The 12,705-nt window shown below is 39.4% G+C and overlaps 1 protein-coding gene across 1 annotated transcript in view; it reads left to right on the top strand.

The window, feature by feature from the left end:
* The first annotated feature begins 328 nt into the window (after positions 1 to 328).
* RNF24 (ring finger protein 24) overlaps positions 329 to 12,705 on the top strand; it is a 51,086-nt gene continuing 38,709 nt past the window's right edge. The window contains exon 1 of the mRNA XM_016212065.2: positions 329 to 417. The gene's annotated coding sequence lies outside the window, so the exon portion shown is untranslated. The remainder of the gene's footprint in view (positions 418 to 12,705) is intronic.

Raw genomic sequence — 12,705 nt, 5'->3', positions numbered from 1 at the left:
CCAAGGTTTCACTTTTAAAACTACTTATAGGACATGCAAAAGTACTAAAGATTAAGCCAGAGGGTCTATCCTTCGCAGCTCCGCCCTAGGGACTTTCCCAGCCGGCAAGGCGGGACCAGGCCCAGCAGAAGAGCACCGCGCCTGCGCACTGCAGACCCTGGAGCCGAAACGTCCTCAGCGAGGGGGTGGGGGGAAGAGAGACCGGGGCATCCGGGTCCCTCACCCCGCCCCACTGCATGAATGAGAGGCGCGGCGTCGGCCCCTCCCCCGCCGGGCCCGCCCCTCCCCCGGCAGCAGCTCGCAGTCCGCCGCCGCCACCTCAGCCGCACTAGGTCTCACAGACTCTTGCCGCTCGCAGCCCGCTGCCCGGCGCTGACGGTCCCGCACGCCCACTGCTGCCGCCTCCGGCGCTCCCGAGTGAGTGAACGCGCGAGGGCCAGGGCGCTGAGGCCCGTCGCCCCCGGGCTGGGGCTTAGGGGACCGGGCGGGTCCGGGTTCGAGATGCTGAGGAGACCGCGGGCCCGCGCGCCCTCGCCAGCCTCCCACACACTCGGGGCGCTGCGGGGGGGAGGGGCGGGGAGGAGTGGGACAGCCACCCCGGGCCCCGCGGGGCGCGGAGGAGGGTCCGCCCCGGGTCGGAGGGTGAGTCTCGCACAAAGGGCTTGCGCGGGCTGTCATCGGGAGGCCACGGAGGGAAGGTCTGCGACGCCCCGCCCGCCCCGCCAGCCGGGGCCGGGCGTCGAGCCCCCGGGAGTGGGAGGCGGCTGGGATGTGCAGGAAGGCGGGGACGAGGGCGGCGAGAACGGCTGCCTCGGGGCTGGCCTGGGGGGCGCGGCGTGGCAGTGTTTTCCTGCTCCTCCCCTTTCTTTGTGGCGTTTGTCTCGTGCCCATTTGTCACTGTATAGCTGTGGTCTAGGGTGCGATCTCCCGCCTCGGCTTACTCATTAATTAAAGGCAGGTGCTGGTCTCCAGTCTGTGGGTGGGGGGCGCGTGAGCTTCCACACGCTTGAGAATTAAGGACCCTCCTTTGTTTCCAGAGACGGAATGGTGTGTCTGTGCGTGTGTGTGTGTGTGTGTGTGTGTCCTATGAAATGAATCAGAGATCATTAAAAAGGGTTCGAGGGAAAAAGACATATTACTTCATCAGACTTTCACCCAATTCTGTCTCTAATGTTCTTTCAAACGGTGTTTTGTTTGTTCCTTGCTGTAAAACCAGTGGGTTTCGTTAATTGAAAATGTATGTCTGTATTCTCATATATCTGTATATCTAGAACACTTTGTTTTTTGGGTTTAGTTAACGGTAGAATACTCGTATGTTTGTGCATGAGAATACTCCAGTACATACAGGAAACTGCTTTCTGGGTTTAGTTCACTTACAATATATCCTGATACTCATATGCTCGTCTATAGAAATACTCTAATATATACCTAGGACACTGTTTTCTCAGCTCCTCAGTACAGGCAGATTTTGTTTCTTCCTGCCTCTGTGTTAATAAGAAGGTGGTCCAGCAGGTTCTGTCCACCTTGCTTTTTTTTTTCTTAATGCTTTGGCCCAGGGTTTTATTGCATATTACCCTGGCATGTGCCCTTGCTTTGATCTGAATTTTCCTGTATTCTGTTGTCTGGTTGTGCAGCCCAGCTCAATGGCTCCTCTTACAGGACTACTGGAAAACAGAACACCTTTTATCATTGTCTTCATCCCCAGAGAGAAGGAAACTCTGCAGGTTCCCACAGACTTTCCCTTGATCAGTAAGACTGCCTGCCTGACTTTGTTCTCTCCGTAAAGTTACTAAGACCAAGAGTTACAGGTTGATGTAGACCGATTAAAAAGAAGCAATTCTAGTAGCAACAGTTATTCCTTGTTATTTCCTTTGGACTTTTTTCTCTTTTTAAACCAGATTTTATAAGCTTTAGAAGATAGTTGATTGTATTACTAGTTTTTAAATACTTTTTATAATACAGTTTTACCCTTATAATTTTGCAGAGTGATGGGAAATTAGCTAAAGTTGGTTATAAGAAACATCTCCAAAATATATTTTGATTGATTTTTTTTTTTTAATAAATATATCTTTATTGATTTCAGAGAGAGGAAGGGAGAGGGAGAGAGAGATAGAAACATCAGTGATGAGAGAGTCATTGGTTGGCTGCCTCCTGCATGCCCCTGACTGGGGATCGAGCCCATAACCCAGGCCTGTGCCCTGACCGGGAATCGAACTTCAGTCTCCTGGATCCTAGGTCAGTGCTCAACCTCTGAGCCATGCCAACCGGGCTTGATTGATCTTCTGATTCAAAATAGTGGTGGTAAAAAATTAGAAGGGCTTATTGGATGATATGAATAATTGAATTGGTTCAGTTTTAAGATTTTCTTTAAGATTCTTTTTTAATCACGGGTATTTTAATTCCTGGTAGTTTTCAGTGCACAATAAAATCTGAACTAAGCAGTCTTCCATAGCATTGTTTATGTATAATCTCTATTAAAAACATTTGCTTTGAATTTGAAGGGGAAAATTTCCATTGGTTGTATTGGGAGCCATTATTCTTGGTAAAATTCTTAGCTTATGTTAGCATGGTCAAATTCTTTTTTTGTAAATGTTAAAATGAGCCCAGCCAGGCATGGCTCAGTGGTTGAACATCAACCTAGGATCCAGGCGATCAGAGTTCGATTCCCGGTCGGGGCACATGCCTGGGTTGCGGGCTCGATCAGTGAACCTCTTATCATTGATGTTTCTATCTCTCTCTCTCCCTCTCCTTTCCTCCCTCTGAAATCAATAAAGATATATTTAAAAAAAGAACAAAAAAGAAAAAAAATGTTAAAATGAGAAAAGTTGACTTTCCAGTTTAGAGAACTTTTGGTTTTATGATGTAGAATTTAAATAAAATTTTAATATCAATGAATTTTACTCAAAATAGGTTAACTTAAAAACAAGGGCTTCATTAACTTCCTTAACTAGTGTCACTAGTATTGAAGCAACCCCAATAATTTTATAAACTGCCCACAGTCTTTTTTTTTTTTTTTTTTTTTTTTTAGGAATCCCTTAAAACAAACCATAAGAGGAAGTCTTAGATAAACAAAGTAGTATAACCGGAATTATCACTGAAATAAGTTTGCATAGTACCACAATATTGTGGAACTTTAATTTTGCAAGAGTGACTTAGCTATTGTTTGAATCAGCAAAAGGAACCTAAAAACATCCTGGCCTTGTTCGGCTTTCTGTTAACCAAAATCTTTACCAACCCATAGTTTAGCATTTCCTATAGTATAATGATTAAAGAAAAGTTTCTAAAGTAATTTCTGTATCATCAAAATATATTCTTTATATTCATTAGAAATACTAATATTGTTATGATAGTGATGGTAATAGTAGGTATGGTGACAGTTACCCAAAACTGGGATACATTATCCCCCCAATAATGCCTGATGATAAAAAGTAGAATATTTTTTCTATTGAGCATTTTCTATCACTAATTGTTTTTTGTTTCAAGTGGCAGTTTATTCTAAAATCAGTAACAAAGTAACATTATTATAATGTATTAGCTTAAACTATATGAAATTGCCATTTTTTAGCAAAAAAATGGAGTAGTCAAAAATCAGCAATTTCATATGGTTCAACCACTTTCAACTCTCAGCAGTTTCTTCTGGTATTTATCTTTATTTCATTTTATTGTTTAAACTGCTATTTCTTGATTTTTCAACTTTGGATATTATCTATGGACTTCTGTTTTGGAAATTGAGGACTTAGTTGTCCCATACAGCCATCCTTCCATTCCCCACTCATACCTATACTTTACAGTTCCCAGTTAAGTCTGTTTTCAGTATTTATATGACTGTGACAATGTGTGGTATTCACAGATGAGCCATGTAGGGTACTAATATTACATATTCTTGTACAACTTTTGTTTCTCCTGAATTAAATAATTACCTCTTTTATTTATTTTTCACTTGCTTAGTTTTCTTTGTATCAGTCATTAATTCATCCTCAAATTCTATGACAGCCCTAGCCAGTTTGGCTCAGTAGTTGGAACATCGCCCCGTGGACTGAAGGGTGTTGGGTTCCATTCTGGTCCAGGGCACTTTCCTCCGTTGCAGGCTCAATCCCTGTCCCCAGTCAGGGTGCCTGAGGGAGACAACCAATCAACAACCAATCCATGTGATTCCCACATGGATACTTCCCTCCGTCCCTCCCTCCTCCCCCCCTTTCTCTCCCCTTTTCCCTCTCGCTCTCGATTTCTCTCTCTCCCTCCCACTCTTTCTGAAAAGTAATGGAAAAAATATCCTTGGGTGAGGATTTTAAAAAAAATGTATGACAGAACTAATAATCTTTCAATATTTTCAAATAACCTGTGTTTTATTTCTTTTTTCTAACTGTCATCTAAGACTTCCCTTTGTTATCATACTGGGAATTCCCTTTGCCTTCTTCCTGTGTTAGATCCTTTATTTCCTGGATCCTGTATCTCCCTCATTCTTTAGTAGCTTCCTCAGAAAGGGCACATACAAACTTTGAAATTCCTTCCTAAATTCAGAAGTTAGTTGTATGTCTGGAAATGTCATTTTACCCTCACACTTGAGTAATGGTTTAACTGGATATTGAATTATAGATTGAAAATTAGTGTCCCTCTTTTGAAAGCATTGTTCCATTAGCTTCCAGTATTGCTCTTGAGAAATCTAATGCCATCCTAATCCCCATTTCCTTTTTCCTCCCACTCTGGAAAGTTTTAGGATCTTCTGTTTATCCCTGGTGTTCCTGATATTTCATGCTGTTCTTTGAAACATCTTTTTAAATTTTTTTTTGCTCATGAGACGGATAATATTTTCCCTAAATAACTATATGGTACACAGACACACACACACACACACACACACACACAGACACACACACCACCACCACCACCACCACCACCACCACCACCACCACCACCACCACCACCCCCCCATCTCACCCAATATGCTGTTTTTTTATGTTGTTGACATGCCTCCATCAAGAGGTAGAGTCTTTGTTCCCTCTCCTTGAACCTGTGCAGATATGAATGCTCCCCAGAATGTCTGGTCTTAAGACAAAATCATGATTTAGGAATACAGTGGAATGATCAATAGCATGCACCTTGTGGGAGGGAGGCTATTTTTTATTTTTTACTTTTAAATGGAATCATCACTGGCATCAGACAAAATTTCTTCAAGCAATGAAATGCGGTCACCTTTGGAATCAACACAAAGGCTACCAGGTGCATTTTTAAAAACCCATTGTAGGATGTGACAGAACCATTCATGACCAAAAAAGAAACACTCTTTGAGCTTCATAAATATGTCATAACTAAATATGACATATATTATTTGCAAGAATTTCTGTGCTGAGAAGATGGAGATAAATGTAGCTATGTAGACCACAGCTTGATTGGACATTGTCAGTGACTTTGTGTTTATCTCATACTTTTTTTCTAACTTTTTTTTACCCATCAATTTTTTTTCTATTTACAGCTGCCTTATCCCTCATCTAGCTTTTTCATGAGTGCACATTAGTGGCTGAATATTACTGGAGAACTTCAGAGTCATGATTAAAAATCTGAAGTGGGCTCTCAGCACTGCCCAGGAAAAAGCTACCAGATTCCTAATAAGATTTTTTGCCTATGACTAATAATTTCTCTCCACTCTTTAAACTCATAAGCAGCCCACCCCTTCCCATACTGATAAACAGGCTTCATACTTCATTGAGGGTTTAGAAGTTATTAGACAGATACCCCTCCTCTTCCCCTCACTAAATCTAGAAATTTACCTTCCTTAGGGACCCGTGTTTTCTGTTGTCTTCCTATCGGAGGCCAACTCCTCTCCCACCGTATTCCCCCTCATAAATTCTCAAGAACTTGATTCCTGCATTTGTGCCCGCGCTCTTGCATTAGCAGCTCTCCAGGATACCATTCATGTCAACATACACACATGCTCTGATATTGCCCATCTTTGAAAACAGAAGAAAAAATTTCGACAAGCAGCTTTTCCCTGACTTCCCATTCATCCCCTTCTGTTTACCTGCATGTGTATGTGTCTCAGAAGTCTGTATTTCCTCCCTACCTCTTGTGTAATACATAGCACTCTCTGAAAATACGTTGTTGACTGATATTTTTGTCTCTTACCTCTCCACTGGAAGGTCAGCTTCAGGAAGGCAAGGACCTCATCTATCCTGTTTACCTATGTCCCCCAGGACAACAACTGACACAAGTACCTACTCAGTTATATTGGCAAAAAAAGGCACAGCTGGCTTTTTTTTTTTAAATATATCTTTATTTCAGAGAGAGAGAGAAGGAGAGAGAGAGAAACATCAATGATGAGAGAGTCATTGATCAGCTGCCTCCTGCACACCCCCACTGGGGATCAAGCCCACAACCCGGACATATGCCCTGACCAGGAATCGAACCAAGATCTCCTGGATCCTAGGTCGATGCTCAACCACTGAGCCACGCTGACTGGGCACAGCCGATATTTTTAACCTGGTAGAATGAATAGCTCTTTCCTCTTAAAAATTTCTAACAAAATAAATTTTTATTTATTTTTTTAAATTATTCACCACTTTTTGCTACACTTAGGGTTGAAAAAATTATGAAGACTATATTAATGATTGAGTTTTTTTCCTACATTATATGACATTTCATTCTTTCATAAATATAATTTAACATTGGCAGTCTTGCACCTGGATTCTGGAGTCAGACTGCTTGGAGTTGAATATTAGCTCTCACTTTTTGCCATGTGACCTTGGCAGGTTTCCTAACTTCTCTGTTTCCTCATCTGCAAGATGTAAATAAGAGTAGTACCCACCTCGTATGTTTGTTATGTCGGTCAAATGAGATAACATGTAAAGTGCTAAATTCAATACTTGGTGTGGGGGTAAATGTAATGAAAAGGAATTATAGTTATTTGTATAGCCTTCTCCAATTTCTAATATTTGATATGACTTAGTCACTGTAATATTTTTGTCCAGAGTACTTATATCTCCTAGAGTATATTGACTATAAATGTGATTCAGTTGTTTTTAGTTTTATGGGTTTTTTTCTGATTCTATGCCTCTCTATTTCCCAGATTATCCCATGCGATAGATTGGTAAAATGATCTTGTGTGGTCATTTGATTAATCATTTTGATCACTTGATAAAATATTATTTCAAGCCAAGTCCTGTTCTTTATTTGGCTTGCCCAGGAGTGAGGTTCCTTCTTCATGTTATTCCACATTAAGTTTTCTTATTTTTGGAAATGGAACTTTTTAAACATCCAATACATCATCAACAGATTTTTTTAAGTAGCTGTAAGACACTGTTGTTTTTTCACTTACTAGCCAGCTGGGAAGATAAATATGTATAGCAATACAAAGTCCACCCTGGGGGCCACATGAGGGATAAAGACAGGCTTTGAAGAAGTTCAGAGTAGGAAAAGTTGTGTCCTGCCAGCCTTAAAGGAGACTTATACCTTTTTGCATGTTAAAATGTCTGTTTTAGCCTATTCCCACTATTATTTGTCTTGATTTTTATTTTGAAAGTTTGCTTAATAATCATGGGAATAGTTTAGATTTTAAGGCTAATAATATTCAAGCTAAAATTTAGAGCAGTTAATTTTAGAAATTGATTCTTGAAGTAATTAACTTAGCAGTTACTCTGCCTCTTTCTTTTCTTATTTAGGTAGGCAGTGGGGACTCCTCCAATTATCTGAGCATTTGTGACATCAGAGTGTAGTGTTGGGTAAATTTAGGGTTCAAAAAGAATGCCAGATGGTTTGAAAGGAATTGTGAGCACTCCAACTAGTGCAGTCCATTGAAAGCCAGCTGGCTGAGCCTCATCTGCTCTGGAGGTAGGAACCAGACACTTTGTTCCATGCCAGCTGGCCCAGGAGTAGCTGGCCAGTGGCCTTACTTTGGTTGGCCATTCCTGGGAAAGCCAGCCTGAGCCCTCCATCTGCCCTAAGGCCAGTCTGATACCAGAGAGTTGCTCTGTGCCTCCATGATGCTCTAGGCCTAGGGAGTTGGAGCAAGCCTGAATGACAAGGAAAGGAAGACACTTTTTAGAACCTCACATTAAGTTGTGAACTTGCTCTGGAAAAGTATAATGCACTTGAGTTTGTTTTTTTAACATATTTATAGAGTCTTTTTTGTTTTAATGTTTTTATGGATTTCAGAGAGAGAGAAACAACTGTGATGAGAGACAATCATCAATCAGCTGCCTTCTGCACACCCCCTACTGGGGATCGAGCCTGCAACCCAGGCATGTGCCCTGTTGGGAATCAAACCATTACCTCCAGGTTCATGGGTCGGCTCAACCACTGAGCAACACCAGCTGGGCACACTTGAGTTTTTATGGATTCACTACTGTTAGATGTATTCGAGTTGCTATGGCTAAAGTATCTATAGTGAATGTTTTCATATTGTAAATAACTTCCAGTTGACCTGCTTTCGGAGTTCCTGTTATTTATTGACTTTTCTTAAAGTGAGGTTTACCCGTTCTTTTCGTTGTTTTCTTCTTCTAAAGCAGGGGTGGGGAACCTTTTTTCTGCCAAGGGCCATTTGAATATTTATAACATCATTCACAGGCCATACAAAATTATCAACTTAAAAGTTAGCTATGAAAAAAGCTCCTAGATTTATTGAATTTTGAGTCCCGTCTGCAGTTGTCTTGGCATGGCCAGACAAAATGACGTTTCCCACCCCGTTCTAAAGCTGTGGTCATTTGGATTAGTAATAATTTTCATCTGTCATAAAGCTTACTCCTATATAAACCATGGACTTCGTCTGTAGGAGGTTAATTATGTGTGTTGTCTTAAAAACTGTGTCTCATTTTGTCTGTTATTTATATTTTCCTAAGTAAACAGATGTTTGTATCAGATACTGTTCTTCCTTTATCAAACTTATGTCGTCATAATTTGAGAACAAAGGAAGTGCAAGTATGGTACTGCAGGTATGAGCATTCAATTCATTTGATGACAGTGTTTATTGAATTCTCAAAATTAATAACTTCACAACAGCCTATCAGTATGTTTTATGTTACCTTAAGAAAATTTTTTTCTGCTCTAGCTGATTTGTCTCAGTAGTTAGAGCATCGGCCCTTGGACTGAAGGGTCCCAGGTTCGATTCCAGCCAAGGGCATGTACCTGGTTGCAGGCTCAATCCCCAGCCCCAGTCGGGGTGTGCGGGAGGCAACCAGTCGATGTCTCTCTCACATCAATGTTTCTCTCTCTCTCCCCCCTTTCCACTCTCTCTGAAAAGCAATGGAAAAAATATCCTCGAGTGAGGATTTAAAAAAATTTTTTTCTGAATTTGGAGATTGAATGGTGCTGCATTACTTATGTTTATTAAATTCATCCAGGCAAACCAAAAAATTATGAACTACCTGTACCTCCTTATTGTTCTTACCCAACTCTGAGAATAAAAAATTATGCTCAGTGCTGTAAACTTGAAATAGAATCTAGGTATCATATCCAGATAGGCTCTTCATCATAGATTGAAAGAGTTTGGGAGACAATGAAATACCAAAGTATGAGCTAATTTAATTTATGGGAGATGGGTGGGAAGGGAAGTCAAAGGTATAGACTTTCTTTTCCTTTAGTGCAAAAGAAATTGCAAAACTTTTTCAGAAATTTGTTGGACATCTCATGCTTGACTGTAATTAAACAAAAGTTTCTGGTTAAACTTATTGTCCTTGAAAACAAGCCTGAAGGAAGTTTTATGGTAATAAGAAAGATATTTTTTTTAAATCATAGACGAATATATCAATAGCCAGGGACAATATTGTACCCTGAAAATCATCTTTCACCTTAGCTAACCTATGCCAAAAATATTTTATGCCAGTAGTTTTACATGCATTGCTTATTTACTCCTTACAGCAGCAACCCTCAAAGGGTTGTTTATGGATGATAAAACAGAAAGTCAAAGAGGTGACCTGTTCAGGTTCATTTTTCTTTCATCTTTCTTTTGTATGAGAAGTATTTTAAAGCAAATTCTATTTGAGAAGTATTTTAAAGCAAATTCTAGGCATTTCTGTATATATACCCTGACATACTTCTGTATGCATCTCTAAAAAATAAGAATGTTGTCTTATAGAACCAAAACATCATTCTCACACCTAATAAAATTGACAGTAACTCCTTGGTATCATCTAATAGCCAGACCCTATTCAGGCTTGCCCAATTGCCTCAAGAATATCTTTTTAGAGATGGCTTGTTCACAGTGGGATTCAGAGTCCACAGATCACAATTGGTCATTTTGTCTCTCATGTCTATTTTGATCTAGGGCAGTTTCTCCTCCCTCCCTCTCTCCCCACCTTTTTTTGTGTGCCATGAACTAGTTGCAGGAACCAGGTCAGTAGTACTGGAACTTCTCAAATTTGGGATTTGTCTGTTTGCTTCATCGTGGTGTCAGTTTGTTGCTCTGTTACCTGTGTTTCCTACAAATGAAAGTTAACTCTAGAAGCTTGATTAAAATCAGGTTTAAGTTTTTTGGCAAGAATGCTTAGGAGGCCTGTCGTGTCTGGCTACCCCACTTCTTGTGATGCTAAAAGACCCCACTGATGATCATGTCAGTATCATTTATTTCCCCCAATGTGGCAAAATGGTGATTTTCTTATTTTGATATTTCTTCCATATTTACTAGCAGGAGTTCTGTAAATACCTTCCCTTCATCAACTAGGGCTGTTTGGGGTTACCTTGAAGTACATTTTGTATGAGAGACTGCCAAATAATTTTATACTATTGTGTTCTTGATAAAAGATAATGAGTTTGTGAATCAGAATAAAAGGAATTGAATTTATCTTTTGTTTTAATGAGTATTACAATAAAATTCTGAGTACTATAGCAAAATGTGGATGATTGCTTTTCTTTCACAAGTGAGATATATATGCCAATTGCTCTGAAAGTTAAAGTTGGAGATACATGAAAGCCTTTTATAGACTGGAATCAAGCAGTAGAGAGGAAAGAATACTAGGTAGGGATTTAAAAATTGGGGGGTTTCTGGAGTCAATTTGGCTCGGACCCTAAATGTCTAATCCATTCATTCTTCGTAGTGTGTGTGTGTGTGTGTGTGTGTGTGTCTAAAATATTGTCGGTGTATGTTTTTTCATGAAATTGTTTGTAGACTAAAGAAATTAAGATTATGTGTTATAGAATTAATGTTTAAATATGTTTAAAGCCAGGGAGAATTCTCCGTTGAATATCATTCTTTTTATTTAAATTATACTTTATGAGAGAAAGTTCTATGATCATAGTTTCTCATAATACCTCTTGTATAACTTAATGTCTTCACATTTTTATTCAGTAAAGTTACTGAATAAAGTTATGCCGAATAAAGCCTTACTTATTTGTCCTCCATTGTTCCTTAAGCAAGTTTGGTTTTAGTCATCTTCTCAACTTCTGTATTCTGGGGAAAATAAACTTGATATCAAATGAAAATTAAACAGGTCAGTATTCTTAGATTAGTGACCATTTCTAGACAACCTCTAAACATACTATTTGAGAAGGCCATTAAAAGTATGCGCTAGTGTGATTTCTCCTTAGGTAAACCCTTGCTATGATTATGCTGTTTATTTAAAAATAATAATACTGTGGGTCTTTTCTGAAAGATAAAGAATGTCATTATAAAAGAATGCCTCAAAAGACCATAGATGAGATCAGCATACTTATTTTATAGTCTGTTGAACTAAGCAAAAAAGCTGATTTTTCCTCATCAGGATACTAACATGGTTTTAGTGCTGAAAATTACATTTTCCTACCTGTTGAATTAAGAGATGCTGTTGAACACTTACTGTGTGCAAGTTATTAGGCTAGGTGTTGATAGAGTTGATTTCAATTTTTGGCTGAAAATGGGAAGAGCCCTCTGAAAGTTGTGTTTCAACTATGTTGTCTCCTTGTCCTCGCTTAATGCAGCCAGTAGTTCCTGGGCTTAGATCTCATCATGCAGCCTTTGTCCTGTTTCCTTGTTTGTTAAGTGCTGTCTGGGCTAGAGAGTGGTGCACACAGGGATTAGTGGAGTTGAAGCTCTGCTCTCTGGAGGCCCCAAAGCTTGTGTATTCTCCTTTTCTAACCTCTGCCAGAAACAAAAGTGGTTATTGTCTTTTAAGGGATGTTTCAATTATTTCATCCAGTATGCTGCTTTGATTTACCATCTTACCTTTATTCATGTTAATACATATTTATTGAGTATCTTTTAAGTGCCAGGTATTGTTCAGTCTTCATTTATAGAAATTGTACATCTTGTGGTAAGAAACTTGTTTCTTATTAATGAAGTTTCATGAAATTAAAACCCCTACATTTAATGAAGTCAAGGTATATAGTTTAATTCTGAATTTATTAGATCTGAGGTTGTAATTTTAATATTCTTCTGACATTTTACGTATGATCTCACTTAAAAGTTCCTTAAAGCTGAAGAAAATGGCTCCTCATGAAGAATTTCAGGATTTTCTTTAGGCTAAGATAAGTCACCATAAATACAGTGAAATTGGTAGAGCCTGCATTTAGATTTTATTCAGACTAACTTCCAGCTCTTAAAAACCTAAGCATATATTTTTACACAAGTAAGTTGCAAGTTTATATTCATAAAGGCAAAAAAGAAGTAGGGTGATGTAGTGAAAAGCATGTGAGACTTGAATAAGTTCTGGCCCTACTATTTGTTAATAGTGTGACCTTGGTGAATCACTATCTCTCTTAGCCTCAAATAGGGATAGTTATAATGGAATGCTTCAGAGTTAT

Source organism: Miniopterus natalensis, chromosome 7 (assembly GCF_054644295.1).
Source record: "Miniopterus natalensis isolate mMinNat1 chromosome 7, mMinNat1.hap1, whole genome shotgun sequence".
In the NCBI taxonomy this organism is placed as follows: domain Eukaryota; kingdom Metazoa; phylum Chordata; class Mammalia; order Chiroptera; family Miniopteridae; genus Miniopterus; species Miniopterus natalensis.
Note: the sequence above shows the minus strand (reverse complement) of the source record. Positions and strands in the feature narration are given on the sequence as shown.